The sequence below is a fragment of the Protopterus annectens genome, chromosome 7.part0 (assembly GCF_019279795.1).
Source record: "Protopterus annectens isolate FY-2018-M chromosome 7.part0, PAN1.0, whole genome shotgun sequence".
Classification (NCBI taxonomy): domain Eukaryota; kingdom Metazoa; phylum Chordata; order Ceratodontiformes; family Protopteridae; genus Protopterus; species Protopterus annectens.
Genome location: NC_056739.1, coordinates 93,019,064 through 93,036,651, shown reverse-complemented (window position 1 = coordinate 93,036,651; position 17,588 = coordinate 93,019,064).

The following is a 17,588-nucleotide window of genomic DNA, read 5'->3' as shown; positions in this document are numbered from 1 at the left end:
TGTCTCCACTTAACCATATATAATTTTCTAGTAGGGTGTTTTTATCCTCCTTTAATATATGCTCTGCTTCTTCAAAGAAGAGGTGCCTAAAAGGTGCTAAACTTCTATAATCCAGGCTTTAAGCTGAAAAAGTTGAAGGTTAGGCTGAATCATGCTTGAGTAAGTCCATCCTGTGAGGAAGCCTGTGGTAATGGTATTGGAAATTTTAACAAGAAGGCAGATGCCACTGTTGCCTGGGCCAAAAGGAAGTTATCAGTGTCATCTTTGGAGAGTCCTTTTGCATCTTTAACAGGACTCTGGTTATCAGAGGAAATCACATGACAAGCAAAAATCATATGGTATAATGGTTGAGGTCTTGACATCAGATATACAAGGTACAGGGTTTGATTATGAGTTCTGGTTATAGGATAGGCATGTAATAATCAACAGACTGATAGGTTTCTAGGCAAATACTAGGCTATGTCTCCTGTCTGCAACTGTTCCCTATTCATTTACAGTAGCCTCAGCCTTTCCTCACTGTTTGTACTGGTTGCCACCATTCCTTCCTGTTCTGTACATAATCCCTTTTCAACCTATCTTGGAGTCTTCCTTCAAGGCCCTTCCACTGTTCTTTCTCTTTGTCATCTGTCCCTTTCACTCACAAGGCTTCATGCTTCTTTATTCCCATTTCCCTCATGCTCTTCATGCAGTGTGTCTATAAGGCTGCCTCTGGTTCGGTCTTCCTTTTATGACTTCTTATTGCTGTCAGCATCCATCTTACCACCTTACCTTCATTCTGTCCTTCACGGTTGCTTCAATCACTTTTTCCTTACCGTGAAAATCCCCATATGCCACTGCCACTCTGTCAAACTTTGCTTATGTCCTCTTATTTTTCCAACCGCATATTGTCCACTGGCCTCCTTGAGACTCCTTCTGTCCATTGTCATTCTGCCCTTTCTCTCCTGACTAGCCGATCCACTACATCTCCAGCTCCCATTCACTCTCCTAAAGATATCCTAATCTCCTGCAGATCCCACATCATCTGTCATCTCAAAACTCCTTGGAGCAATCTTCTGTCAGTTACCCTGAGCACCTTATAAAATCTCTCCCCCTTTTCTTCCAATCTGTGCTGTTTCTTTCATTCCGTCCCCTTCTTGTGTTTGTGCTTTATTTGATACTGTTAGAATACTGCAAGGCTTTTCATTAACAAGCATCTCTGATCTGCTTAGCAAACATCAGACACGTAACAAATTAATATATTATAAACAGCAAGAAAAGCAAGCAAGTAATTCAGCATTTAACTACCCTGCATCCACTGTTCTGCATATTCACAGGTCTTTAAGGAGCATACAAACACTCGGTGTCTAACTCTGTTTAGATATCCCCCCCCCCCCCACACACACACACACACACACATACACAGACACACTCATAGATACAAACCTAAGCAGTTTTCCTATCTTAAAACTTTCCATAATAGTAATTTTACCTTACACTGATCAATTAAATCCAGCTTGGTATACTCCTTTTGAGTAGTAGCTCTAGTTTTCTTTAGGATAGCTCTCAATCTTCCATCACCATGATGTGGAATACAACCTCTCATAATATGGAACCAATAGGCAAAATGTGGAATACTTAGTAACAACGTATTAACATGATGAAAGTTAAAATACCTATAAAAAGTTCTTTTTGCTGATGAATTAATATGAGTGTGTATCATTTATCATAGATATCAGTTAAAAAAACCTAACATTGAATATATGACAGACTCTTTCAATCAGGAACAAGGGCTTTTTAAACTTCAGAGTGAGGTACAGCTGAGAGGTACATTCTTTAATAATGCCATAAGCAGATTCATTATTCTCTCCCTAGGAAATAAACATTGCAAAACTGTTGACAAAGCTAAATGTCTACACGAGAAAGGTGTGCTGACTTTTTACTCACCTCTCAGCTATTTAAACTTATCAAGAATGAGACCTCCAGGTTATTCAATGATGCACCAACATCCAACCTTAGAAACCTTAACCCCTCTGGTTCTCTCCTCCAAACCCCCAAAGTAGGCTTCAGTGCATAGACCGTGCTTTCTCAAGTTTTGGTCTCGAATTGTGGGATTATTTTCTTCCCTCTTTTCTTAAAGATCATTCATTTTACCCAGTGTCTGATCATAACTAAAAGCACTTCACAAGACTCAAGGAAAATGCAGTTGCTATCTCCCGCTAGTCATATAACCTAACCTCTGCCTGCCGTACCTCTCAACCTCTTAGAGCCAGAAATAAATAAAAGAGGAACAAAGGTCCAAAAATAGGGACGCTTTTTAAAAATAGTTCTTATAAACTTAGAAAGTTGATAGAATAGCAGGTTTTGCATTAGGGTGAATTTTTTGAAAGGTATTAAGTCTGAAACTCAAATGTCTATCATTATTTTCAATCTTTAATCTTTAATGATTTGACACTAATCTATCAGAAAGACACAATTTTATGAAAAAACCTATAATAAATATGAGGGAAAAATCTGGACATTCTGTGAAAATCTGTACAGTTGAGAGGTATGCTTCTTGCTCTTCTTGCCTCTACATATCTTGCCCTGACTTTACATTTCATTGTGGTTCTTTCAGTATTCTATTATTTCCACTTGGTATACAATGCATGTATATATAGTATTCTGTTAGTCACTATGTATATAATGCTACACACACACACACACACACACACACACACACACACACACACACACACACACACACACACACACACACAGACACACACACACACATATATATATATATATATATACACATATATACTGTCTTTATATCCTTAAAGCACCTCTGATATTCACTTTGTATGCAATAAATGTATATATTGCATTTTGTCATTCTCTCTCTGTATATAACGTCATGTATCTATTGTGTTCTCCCCGGGCTGAGACTGAAATGGGTCCAATGGGATCAGTGTTCTACCCTAGTTAAATTCAAAATAAAATAAAATCTTATTTCCTCTTAGTATTATAATGTTTGTCTATTATTTCACATTTAAATAGTTGAATATATATTTTCCTCTGAATGCTTTTGTTTTAAATAATCTAAAGATTCTGATGAGATGGTAAGATTCCCTCTTCCTTTCCAACAATAAACTGAGTAAAATAAATAAAAAGTGGATGATTTTTCTTCCTATATATAACCTTTGATTTCATCTACCAGTTTTGGCATCTGACTCTCTGTATACTTTTAATCTGTCTGGTCAGTGATGAGGCCACAGTAAACACTCATGCCATAATGACTGCTAATCACAACATTATACATAATGATGACTTCTGATTTCCTTGACGTTAGAAGAACCCTCACCCTTCTGGGATATTGCATTGTTTCAGATATTCTTTTGCACCATGCTTTCTTTGGAGTGAGGCTTACTGACTACCTGGATTTCTTGCCTGTAGTATATGTATTAGGAATATCTTCCGTTGTTTTAGTATGTAGTCAAGTCAATAGAAATTGAGCAGGTAGATGGTAAGAGATAACTGTGTTAGTAAAATAAAACATCTGGTAACTATAACAACATCCTGACGGTTAAGTCACTAAAGTTATTTGGAGTGGATCTGTAGCACAAAAGAAAGATTGTGCTTCATGTGACCCAAGTTCAAATAGTTAACCGGATTACTAGAGGAGTCAGCCAATAGAAATTGGAGTATACAGCCCAGGTGAGCTTGCCTATCTGGGAGGGACACAATTTTAATGAGGTACCATTGTTAAGTGCCACCTGAAAAAAGCTAGGATTGCCACAACAGCAGGTGTCTGCTGTCAAGACAGTACACTGCTGTAACTGAGCCAGGTGTGTAGAAAAATGGACCTGCTTTGGTGACTTGTGTGTTATCTAACTGCAAAGGGAGGGGAGTTATGGCATCAAGTTCCTCATAAGCACAAACGTGATGGTCCTGTGTCAGCAGGCTGTCATGCCCATTATTGGGGGGGGGGGGGGGGTGACAGAAAAAGATATAGAAAATAAATTTGATTCTGACCCAGTTTTAGAACCTACTAACAGACTCTTAGCATATTCTATGACCCTTGAGATCCAGAAGCTACAGTACAATTCTTAGGCTGTAATTATATCAAAACATCCCAGTCCACTTATCTTCTGCCTGTCTTTAACTTTAACCAATAGTAGGGCTATTAAGAGATTTAGAAAGGCATATTAGAACCTTATTTTCTCTCATTCCTTCTTGTCAGCATTTATATTTATGGTTATTTTGTTCTTATGTCACTTTGGGCATTGACATATGCTTCTAAAAATATTTGCTATATACAACATCCGTTTTAATAGTTCTTATTTTTCTGCTAGCAAAATGCTAAGTATTCTCAGCAGTGGCATGAATTGTAAGAGATGTGATATAACTGTAGCAACTTTGTAACCATGCTTACAAATAGTTAATAGAGGTTTAAAGGCTGAAATATGCTCAAGATGAACCATTCTGTCCCATCTTAAAAAGGCTTCTGCCTTGTTTTACAGTAGCCATTTTTGCTGAATGTTTCATAAGATTGTACAAAACAAAAACCATCACTAGTATGGGAGTGATCAAAACACAACAGTCTTTGAATAAAGTCTGTGGTCTGTTGACAGAGAAAATAAAAAAGTAGAAACTGCTGTGTGTGCTTTATGTATTTCTTCTTATAGCCCAAATAAATGCTGGAACTGAGTTTCATTAACAGGTGCTGTCTGAATATATGCCACCGGGTAAGTGAGCAGATAGAGTCATGAGTAAGAGAAGCTTTCTGCTCTGTGGAGGTGTTATTTTTGCTTGGCTTTAGAATGTTAGTAAATGCAGTCATAGATGCATATTGATATCAGTTTGCCTCTGCAGCCTGAGTTGGCAGAGCACATTCAGTGCAGACTTGCTCTCAGAACAGGCAGCAAAACAATAGAAAATACAACGTTTAGTTCTTTATTGTTTGTTTGTTCGTTAACTGAGTGAGTGGACCTTTTTCAGCCACATCCTGGGCCAAGAGGCTTAAACATAACAAGGTATATAACAGCTACATAAACTGGTGTTCCAGTTTCACATTGGGAGAAGCATATAACAATCTCATACCTTGTATTGTAGAGAACATTCAGAGGTTCTAACCATGTGTGGTAAATATAAGATGATAAAATGACCCACAGAAAAAAACACTCATCCATTTACCTTTTTCATTGACTGAATCATCTGTAAGAGTTTTCGGGATTCTGATCACAATTAATCAACCTTCATTGGCATACATAGTTAACATAATAATTGCTGCTTTATCCCTATTTAACTTGACAGTCTTACAACTTGGTAAATGTCATGGGCTCATTATCTATTAGCAAGGCTATCAGGTGGCCATGGCTGGGGAATGTGGCTAGAATTCATAGGAAAACACTACATAAAACCAAGTCATGTTCCCTCCATACTCCTTGCTCTCAGGTAGTAAGGAAGACAGCAGTACCAGCAGTGTAACAAACTAAGGTAACATCAGGTAATGCCACACGATACTGTCCAGCACTAAAAAAGTGAAGCATTATTTACATTGACTGTGCAGGTCTTTACAGTTTAAGCATCAAACCATTCCTTTGATAGACTATGTACAGTGTCTGCCATCTAATTGCAATGTTTATCAGAATAAAGGAAGACAAGCTAATGCTTTTTGTATGCGTCCTTTCCTTTCTTCACAGATGCTGGGGTGTCCAATGTGAATAGAAGACGGATAACATGCACTGATCAGGCAGAGCTGGAGGAGAAAATAGTGAGATGCAGTGTGAGTACTGACCACCTGTCTCTAGCATCTTATCTGTACTGTGATTGTTGCAGGGTTTGGAAGCTTACAGTGAATGACAAAGGAACCTATTTGTTCTGTCTATGATAAATATGCCCTTATCCGGGTGAAAGTTGTGTCAAATTAGGATGGTATTATGCCTAAAAACTTAATATAATCTATAGATGAGTGCAAACTGGTTTCACTAACTGATGATGCTAGAATTATTTATTCATTTCTTCATGTTGCACACAGAATGTACTTTCATAGTCCTGGTTCAGTGCTTCACTCACATGTTGTAAGGCAGTATAAATCAGTACAAATATGTAAACCAACTGGTTTTGAACTCACTCATGTTAAAGTAAAACTTAACAAAACATAACCATGTTTGGCCACCTTGACGAAATAATTTAACTTGAAGTAATTAAAAAAACATTCAATTGTGGCACATGTACCTGCATGTTCCTTGTGTCAGACTATAGTGGTGCTGACAGGTGATACCTTTTCCAAAGAAGAGCCACTTCAGGAAACATTGATCAAATTTCAGAAATTGCTAACACTGTATTCATTGAATGGAAAACTTTTTTTTTGCTGAAGAGTTCTACTCTGATTTAATGGTAATTGTAATACTATTTGAACTAAACAGCCCCAAATTGACATTCTTGTCACATTCACTAATCCAATATGAAAGACACATTCAACTCCTTTTAATAATACACAGATTTAACTTAGCACTGAAAATGTGAATGTACACATTACCTAAACTTCTCTGTGTGAATTTTAAAATGACGTGACCATAACTAACACTGCTTTCATATCAGGCGTACAAAGTATTTGAAAATCAGGGGTTAATCCAGTTCTTTATGCTTTCCCTCAGCCTCCATGTAATCAAGTCTCCCTTTAATGTACAGTTATTGTGTAGCTAGGCACAAGAACTTGATATGTAAGAATGGTATAAATTTCCCTGTCTTCAAACTGGTGCTTCACTTATATGTGGAATGATTTTATTCAGTTATTTGTGCTTTGTAACATTCTTGGTTTAACCACGAGGTAAAATTGCGAATCATAATTCACAAAGTGAGCAGCTCAGTATTATGGGTCTAAGAATTTAGTGCACCAAGTCAGAGGGGTGCATTCAGTGTGCATCCAGCAGGTAATATGTGCTTGTGGAGCTGCCTTGAGCCACTGCATTAAAACTGTCCAGTGCTGTTATGGAAGGCAATACAACTTGTTTTTCTTTCCAGACTTTTGCTGAGCTGATGTTAGAGCCACCTTTCCCACAGTCTTTCACTACTGCAGCATCACGTTGCTGAAGATAGTGATTCACTGAATGTGAGAGTGGCTGCAGTGAGCTGCCTTCCAGTGCACAGAAGCATGCTGAGCAATTTACTTAAATATCTATGAGAGCTGCTTTGAACTCCTCTTTATATACTGATAAGCTTTACTTAGCTCTCCAGAAAGGATTGCCAAGCTCTTCTGAAACCTTATGGACTATAGCCGTATGATTTTCCATATATGCTTATCTCTCTCTCCTTGTAGTTATTTACTGAAAATGTTTTCTTCACAGAACATGATGATAATAGTCTAAAAAGAGATGTTTGGTACGTGTGTGTGTGTGTGTGTGTGTGTGTGTGTGTGTGTGTGTGTGTGTGTGTGTGTGTGTGTGTGTGTGTGTCTGTCTGTGTGTGTTAGGGGGTCAGAATCACTAGCAACTGAAGACTGAATAAAAAAATAAAATAAAACATAAAACAATAGATTGAGTTTACCTTTCTTTGGCAATAGCTTTGTAAGTACACATATTCTTCAAAATGACCTTTTTCTGTCATCACACAAGGTCATGGTTGTCATTAGTAAGAAGGAGTTTGGTGTGGACATGTGAGAAATTCCCCTGCTGTTTGGCTGGAGAACCTTGTGAGTTAAGCTGGGAGTGAGTACATGTGTGTTGAGGAGCTGGCCTATAAGGATAATGTACTAGACACATGAGCACACTGCTTGCCAATGGCAATTTGGAGGATGTTGTTGTGCTGTTTCCTTGTTATTTTGAAGGATGGGTTTGACTATTCTTCAGTACTGGGGAATGGTCTTGTTCAGCTCAAAGATGTTGAGGAGATTGACTGAAGTACTAGTGAGGGGACCAGGCAGAATGTCAACCTGAGTGATAGAGGAAAAAGCAACATTTGAAACTACTTCTTTACATATTCATTCAATTCAGTATGTTCGCTGTGACCAAAGTCAAGAAAATTGGAATAAAGATCAGTCAGTTTCGTAAATGTTGTTGAGCCAATAAAGCTTCCATATCCGTGACTTGAGGAACATAACTGATGAGACAGAGTGATTTGGTAACTGAGGCTGTTACGACTTGGACTAAAATGAATGCAAAATTAGGAAGTGTTTCTGAGAAATAATTTTTCTGATATGGTAATAATCTGTTTAGAAACTGCTAAAGATATATATATATATATATATAGGACATCTGGATTTTTCATCAGTGAATGCTTTTCATACAAGAAAGAATATGTTAAAAAGTATCTTTAACCTTTTAGGATTTTTGCCACGAACAATGACAATTTTTCAAATTAGTTTAATTTTGCAGTGTTTTTTGAAGAAGTTTGATGGAGGTTTACTAAGTATTAATGTATAATATCCATGCGTTGGTTTATGTGCGTTCCACTACCAAAAGGATTATATAAAAGGGTTTTAAATATTTTTCAGGGCTAAAACACATGCATGTGAATTTAGTTTCTTGCTCACTACAGTGTATTAGGCCCTCCTATACCAATTTTGAATTATTTGGAGATATGGCAAAGGGGTTGCCTGTTCCCCATAAAATTAAAGTAAATGATGAGATGCAACATCAGCAGAATTGTGTCTTTATAGGGCAAGCTTTTTGGAAAGAATTAAACGGCCTTGTACTGGAAAACATATTGATTCAACATTGTTTTCACATCCAGATGCTAAAATTGTATGTCCTTTTAAAATAAGTGTGGTGATTAGGAGGCTTTTAAAATTTAGAATGGTGTGCCTTTTGCTCATGGCTGCTGTTGCAAGATAAAATATTAAGTGACCAGTACGTAAAATGCTTATTACAACCCACGGTGGTGGTGCTGCGGTAGCGTTGTCGCCTCACAGTAAGACGCTGTCTTCTGCGTGGAGACATGCGTGAATGGGCGTACCTTAGTTGAAGGTTGTGCATCAGGCCTGGCAAGCTGGTACGTAAAAATCAACTGCCAATCATTAGCGGACCAGAGTTCCGCTGTGGCGACCCCTAACCGGGAAAAGCCGAATAACGCAAACAAACTTAAAATGCTTATTACCTTTTCAAATCAAGTTTACATTAGAATGTTATTCTCCACCAAGAGTCCCATCTGTTTGCAGTATTTGCATATATTGTAAATAAAATACAGATGTTTGAATATTAACAGCTTTCAAATCCATATATCATGACATATTGCTTCTGTATTCTTATGTGTTTAAATTATTGAATCATTAAATTTATTGCATTTTTTTTTTCTGGGATGAACCTGAAAATGGTCCAGTTGTACCAGTGCTCTATCTAAGGGAACACATTAAGAATAAAGAATATAGTGAGCACAACCTTGCTTCTGTTACTTTATAATTATTCTGCATTGTCACCTTATGATAATTTATCTGGACAGACATTGCCAGGTGGAACTACAAAATGACTAGTACTTCTAGTGATGATTATGTCAGAAGTGAAAAGATTCAGCATAGACTTTGGTAAATGGGTACATTTATTACAAACAACATGGTAGTACGACAAACACTGTGTTAACAGTGGAGCATCTCATATCTAGTTGGCCACAGCTCAGTACTCGCAGTGCAGTCTGGTACAGACTAATTCTTAAATGGGCAATGCTGTACATTTGTATTACAAGGGAGATATTTTTGTATACATTTTAGCAGCTTCAAGAGGGGGGCACATCACTGTATTTGACAGAGAAAGAAGTTAGTCATGTCTCTTTTTAAGTCCATGGTGATGCTTCTTTTGGAAAGTTTAACCAGTCTAGTCCATCTGAAGGCAGGCTACAGTCTCATCTATGGTTCTGATGACCTGAGATCGGGAATGGACCTGTGCCCAAGCAGGGGTCACACTGAGTACCTGTTAGGCAGTTTTCTTTATTGAGTAGAAGGCAGATGTAATTATTAAGGAGAGATGTTTTGGGGAACTTGGGCATGCTCTTTTTGAATTTTTACAATACTTGGCAGTGAAAATAAAAAGAAAAATGGGTGGGGTTTTTGCTTATGAGATATGGACTAGGGAAACTGTTTCCTGTATTCATGGCGATCAGCCTTGTTCTGGTTAGCTCATAAAGCAAAAGCCAAAAACCAAAACTTAGACTCCAGAAACACCAAGCCAAGTATAAAAGGTTTAATCAAAGTGCAAAGCTTTCGGGTAAAAAACCTTCTTCAGTGCAAAAGTAAAACAATACAATCAACTCTCATTATAAAGCATTCAAATAAAAATCATGTGACGCAGCCTCCTATTAAAAGAAAGATACTGCCAACCAATTAACTTATTAAAATAATCAAAACAAATATTAGTCCACAGCAAATAATTATGTAAAACACATTTTATTAAAATCAGGTATTAATACTTCACTTAGTATTAAACCTATTCTTATGAAAAAACAAATGCAATATAAGTGATTGTTGATTTTAACAAAACCTGTCTTACAAAATTATTTGCACTGAAGAAGAGTTGTTACCTGAAAGCTTTGCACTTTGATTAAACTTTTTATACTTCACTTGTTGTTTCTGGAGTCTAAGTTTTGGTTTTTGGCTTGGTTTTATTGCTCTAAACCCAGTTTACTTCAATATTGTATCCAGATGTTGCTGGCTATTTGATAGCTCCTAAAGAACTTGTTATGCAGCGACACATACAGGTAACCAATGAAAAGTCCGCACTCCTGCAGGCATACTGATAAATGTAAAATAGCACCTGAACAGTTACAAATGATAATGACTGCAGGTCATGAACTATCACCAGTGGCCATACCTATTGAAGTAACAGTCAAACACTAGTGTGAACGGAGCAGCATCCCTGGGGAAAGAATATATCACATACTAAACTAAAAGCAGGGCAATGTCCCTTTCTGGCTCTGTAATCAGAGTATGGATAATCATCTAAATGCCAGTTATAATTTCTTCACATTTCTGTCACTCAGTATAGAAAACCTGAAAGAGAATCACAGAAATGCAAAATGATGGTGCAAAGACTTCATTACAAAGGCAAATCACATAAGTAGTTCACAGAGAGTTAGCATTCATAACGAACACATTTTGAGAGTGAGACCACTTGACATGGAGATGTGCACTGAGACAACAAAAGGAAACCTTTATTTACTAGAAGTATAGCAGATTCATTTCCTAGAATCACATGAAGTACCTTGAAGGCAGAAAATGAAACTTAGCATCTTAGATTAAGAAGAGTCTATACAATTTTAGCAAGTAAGAAAATAATGAAAAGGTTGAAACGGCTGCTATTATCCTTCGTTTCTGTGTCTCTGTGAAATACATAGACAAGGTCACCTGAACTATGAAAAGGGATAAGACAAATTTGTGTCTTTCTTCACTAGAAAGTCTGTTGTAGAAGCATAATGAACCTTAAAACACAAGTCTGCCAAAAGGGCCAAATATTGACAACAGTCAATATCACAGACTTTTAGAATCGCTCAGTGGTTTTTGTCATGGTATTTTCAGCCCAACTGCAACAGCATAGTAACTTTTCTTATATCACATTTTTGCTTAAACTGAAATAATTATTCAGTTTATTTATCAGCCTTTGATCTCCTCATTGTACTGAAAATGCTGGCCACATCAGTTCTTCTATCTTCTTATTATCCAGATATGCTACCTTATCCCCACTCCCCATTGCTGCCCAAAGAGGCTTGGAAAAACTTAACAATTAAAGCATTTGTTTGATTCATGTGATCTTCCATAATTATTTATATTCTTCAAACCTTCTGTTGGACTGTAATCCCCTAACTGACCATTGGCTGTACCATGCTCTGACAATGTCAGGCTTTGCCACAGATTACACAGACCCTTTCCTCAGAGTGGGTGGGTCAGGGTGCAGTGTTTTCAAAGGTGGACAGCTTTGTTCTCATTTCACTTGGCTTCCAATCCTGATTGTATTTTTGCAGAACTTACTGATAGTTCTTCAAAAATATTGTTACCCTTTAACTACTCAAAAATTGCACATTCAAAATCAAATCTTACCTAAAATGCTATAAAAAAATATCCTCCCAGTCCACCAGTCTGTGCTGTGTGTATTACAATGCCTCCTGGAAAGAATCCCATTTAAAATAGAGCAAAAACACTATTGGTATCACATTTAGAAAATGTTATCACATTGTGATGAATAGATTTGTGTGATAAGTGATGAGTGGCCATGTGCAGGGTGTATGAGATTCAGAAAATCAAGCTACGTAACATAGCTAGCCCAGCTAATGTGGTTCGCAATGTTATATTCTATTGACCATATAATGAAGTGCTGTATATGATAATGAGGCAAAACAAAATGGCAGAGAATTCTGAATTGTTTAAATGCCACACAATGGCACTGTGCTTGCTGTATATTTGAACTCAGCCATATGCCCGTATTCAGATGGAATAAGTCATGGAGTTTCATTAGGGATTGCTGCAGCCATAGCCCCCTACCCCACAGCTGTGCTATCATGAAAAATGTTTAACGTATATTATTCTGCCTGAGTAGTATCACTGCAGCATTCTTCTTCTTCTTCTTTTTTCGGCTGCTCCCATTAGGGGTCGCCACAGGGATCAACTGTTTCCATTTCTTCCTGTCCTCTGCATCTTGCTCTGTCACACCAACCACCTGCATGTCCTCTCTCACCACATTCATAAACCTTATCTTAGGCCTTCCTCTTTTCCTGTTACCTGGCAGCTTCATCCTTAGCATCTTTTTCCCAATATACTCTGCATCCCTCCTCAGCACATGTCCAAACCAACGTAATCTTGCCTCTCTGGCTTTGTCTCCAAACCTTCCAACCTGGGCTGACCCTCTTATATACTTATTCCTAATCCTGTCCATCCTCGTCACACCCAGTGCAAATCTTAAAATCTTCAACTCTGCCACGTCAAGCTCTGACTCCTGCCTTTTTGTTAATGCCACTGTCTCCAGCCCATATAACATAGCTGGTCTCAGTACCCTCTTGTAGACATTCCCTTTCACGCTTATTGGTATTCGTCTGTCACAAATCACTCCTGACACTCTTCTCCACCCACTCCATTCTGCCTGTGCTCTCTTCTTCTCCTCTCTTCCACACTCACCATTACTCTGAACTGTTGATCCCAAGTATTTAAACTCATCCACCTTTCCCACCTCTATTGCCTGCATCTTCACCATTCTTCTGTCCTCTCTCTCATTCACACACATATATTCTGTCTTAGTCCTGCTGACCTTCATTCCTCTTCTCTCTAGAGCATGTCTTCACCTCTCCAGTGTCTCCTCCACCTGTTCCTTACTTTCACTACAGATCACGTCATCTGCAAACATCATGGGGACTCCTGTCTGATCTCGTCTGTCAACCTGTCCATCACCATTGCAAATAAGAAAGGGCTCAGAGCTGATCCTTGATGTAATCCCACCTCCACCTTAAATGCATCCATCACTCCCACCGCAGACCTGACTGCTGTCACACTACCCTCGTACATATCCTGTACCACTCTTACATACTTCTCTGACACTCCCATCTTTCTCATACAATACCACAACTCCTCTCTAGGCACCCTGTCATATACTTTCTCTAAGTCCACAAAGACACAATGCAACTCCTTCTGACTTTCACTGTACTTCTCCATCAACACTCTCAGAGCAAACATCACATCTGTAGTGCTCTTTTCTGGCATGAAACCATACTGCTGATCACTAATCATCACCTCCCTTCTTAACCTAGCTTCCACTACTCTTTCCCATAACTTCATCCTGTGACTGATCAATTTAATTCCTCTGTAGTTACTACAGCTCTGCAGATCACCCTTATTCTTAAAAATCGGTACCAAAACACTTTTTCTCCATTCCTCAGGCATCCTCTCACTTTCCAAGATTTCATTAAACAATCTAATTAAAAAACTCCACTGCAGCATTACATGGGCCATATATGTCAGATCATCATTAGTAATTTTGTGGACATTTTCTAGAAAAAATAAAACATTTGTTTCCTTTGCCTGTCACCTGTGGTTGAAATATGTATGTCTGAGCACCATGTTTACTTTGTAAATGTGCAGTAGTCTCAGACATCAGACTGCATCTCTAACCTCTAGGACCCATTGGTCTGTCTATATAGCTACTCCCCATTAATCCTCTGTCAATCTACATGTGATGATGTCTGATGGTTCAGGTCTTCCCTGCATGTATATATGCAAACAGACTTCTGAAATGTATGGTTATTTATTGATTCAACAAGTGCATTATGCTTAATTGTATCAGTATCAACATAGTCAGTTTTTCATTGTATTTCTATTTCTCTTCCCCCACTCTATTTATTGCTATCTTTTCTCTTATATACATTTGTTTTATCTTTTGTCTCTCTCTCCTTTTCTTTTGCTGTTACATGCAGCAGCCTGCACCAGTTGCAGCAGCAAGGACTGTCAGATGCCCACAGGTGGCAGCAGCACCACCACCACCAACAGAAGCAGAAGCACCCAGCACACTGAGGTCCTAGCCTGTAGCAGTTGCCTCTACCCCCCTCTCTCTATCTGCACCACTTGTGTCTGGTAACCCTGCAGTGGAAGCTGGTACAGTTGTACCTACCAGTATCACTGAGCATGGAGGTGACACCTGTGTCACCCTTCAACGGCTGGCAGAAATCATGGGGGAGATTATTGACAGGAATTCTGATGCCTGAATTGGCCAAATGGAGAAGTTCCCCTGATGACTCATTGAGTCACATCCCTGCCCAACACTGGCAGCACCATCTGAGCTAGGGCCAAGTAGTAACAATACTCTAGGTGATGACTAATCTCCCACTTTGTCAAAACTGACAGACTTGCAGCTCTGAACATCCAGTACTATTACCCCAACCAGGTGTTTGCCTCTGTTTTGTGTCCATGTCCACCTCCATTAGTCATGCACTCTTGCCCCTACCATTGCCTTCTCTCTGTTTGTCTGGGGTCTCCTTCACCATTGTGTTCCCCCTCCATAGTTGTTTTACACCACATCCTGTTGGTCATGTCTGTCTTTCCTTGCTGCCTATCCGAACCCTCCTACCTTCTTTTTACTTCTCTTACTGACTTCCCCCCACCTTTCCATTTTCTTCATAAAAATAACATGAGTCCCACAAAAAAGTAGTTCCGTCCAACCCCACCTCCTTCCTGCTCATTCCTTATTTGTTCACCTTCAGCTGTCCCCTCTACTTTCTAACAGTTTTCATCTCTTTCCTATACTGCAATTTCCTGCCTTTAATACAATCAAAAACTAGCTAAATACACCACACACACATATGCCCAAAGTGGGCTTCCAAATTACTTATCTTTTTGTGGTCATACTGAGCACAGGGGATTATGAAGAGCACCATCTATGATCAAGTACAACCAGTGCGAAATAGCACTTTTCATTGTATAGCAGCAATGAAGTCCAGACAGTGTCATGTATTATATATACTGGCCTCGTCTACCTTTGCTTGAGCAAATGCACTGTTGTTGAGAGGCAGTGTGCCCAGATGAAATAGGGCAAAGCTTATGATTTTAGTTTGAATGCTTGCCAGGCTCATTTCATTAATGACTTGATTTATGGAGTTTCAGTGTGCAAAATGGAAGGTTCAAGTCTCATCATGGTTGTGTGGACTTTTTGGCTTTTCTGTTTCCATATTGTAAATGGGTAACATTCACCTGCTGTGTGCTATCCTGACAACTTTTTTGTGATTGTTTTTATGGCTCAACTTGTAAATGTAGTGTTTGGTACAGTGTCACTGTTGACGGTAACGGGTTCAAATTCCTCAAGGCCTGTATTTTTTGTCTGCTTCCAATCTGCATATGTGCAACATTCATCTGCTATATGCTTCCCTGACAACTTTTGTGCGACTTCCTCTATGGCTCACCTTGTTAATTAATGAAGTGCTGGGTAGACTATAATTAAAAAATAGTTGATGGTTGAAATCCTCTCAGGGTTCATTTTTTTAAATAACATTTGCATTGTAGTACAAGTGCACTGATCAATCTCTGATGATCTCAGGACTGGTGTAGGTCTGTAATTCCTGTTACTTGAAATTTTGTGTATCCTACCTATCCTGTTTGACTTTCACATTTTCTGTGTCCAAGTACTTCCTTTGGATATCTGTATGTGTGTTCTGCATCCTTGATTTGGTGATCACCTCCCTTTGCAGTCTTCTGTCTGTTACTCTGGCACTAGTACCACTTTTACCCTCCACCCTTAGGCATACCACCCTTACTTCCTTCCAAAAGACGTTTCTCTACATATCTGAAACCTGCATGCAATCTTGCTCTGACTACCCTAGAAGCTTGTGCTTGATCAGTTTTTGCAACAGTTGCTCATACTTTAGTGAGGCCGGAGGTTATTCTAACACAATCCTCCCATGGGTCCCTACTGTGGCCACAACAAGCAGCTCATCCTTGTGCACACTAGCTGGGCTGCATGAATTGTTAGTGAGCCTTGGGGTTTATTGTGAATGCAATGTAAGCAGTGTTGGCTTGGCCATGATCTCGGACATGCTGTTTAGAATCCCTGAGCATTTTTCTTCTTTAATTGTTGAAATGGGTTGTTAAAAAGATGATTTTTTTTTTAAATTACCATTCACTCAGTACTGGTTAAATAACCTGCATGTTATATGCAGCAGATCCTTCTGAGTATGCCTTTGAGGTGTTAAGACACCTTGGTTGTGGATTGGACATCACTTTTAGTATGCTGCAGTTATCATGTAAATTTCCAGGACAAGGCATACATTAAGCTGACCCACACTATACAAGTATGATGTAAATCTCTTTATTTCTGTGTTACCTAACTAAACACCTTTAAGAATTAGTGCTGTTTTTGTTCAGGGGTAATGTATCAGCACAGTCTGCTAAGTGATGTGCAGAGAATCCTACGACATGCTAGTGAAGACCGAGAGAATCAAACCCAGGACCCTAGGTTAAAGTTTATTAGCCACTTTTGAATTTAACCTGGACTATCTTTCTGCCATTATATTTTGCTTTCAGTATATATAACGTGGATGTGTAATATTTTTTACTTTGTATGCCTGCCTGCTTGTTACATTTTCTTGTGAATATGCATTTTAAATAGTTATGTATGAGGTGCTTATATAGATACAGCATTTTCAGTGTGTTAAGATCCATAATGCATTTTGTGCTAAAAATGTGATGATATCATGTGGCCTGATGAGTCATAAACTAAAGACTGAGCTACAACTGTGTCCCACAACAGACAGTTCCTTAAACTAGCTGTTTAATGCAATGTGTCTGCTATTTTACATTTAATTCCTTATCTAGTACTGTCCAGCTGTGAAGTGTTATTTTCCTTTTACGTTACTGAAAGTTTATTTTCCAGTCTGCATGCACAGTTGACTGGGGCTGTAGTACAGATATGTCAGGTGAGTTTCTTAAGTTCTAAAATATCCTTAACATTTAAATAAGTTTTCACAAGCAAATGATTCTGAACATTTGTTTATGTTGGTACAGAAATAAATTGATCAGGACTTGGAAAAGGTCTTCATGTATTTATCTTTTTATTTAAAGCTTTGTTAAGAGGGCAGGTCTGAGGACCTTTTGTCAGCCACGGCACGGGTGCAGAGGTGCATAAAGAACAGGGTTATAGTAACAGACAGTGATGAAGCACAGCAGATATAAA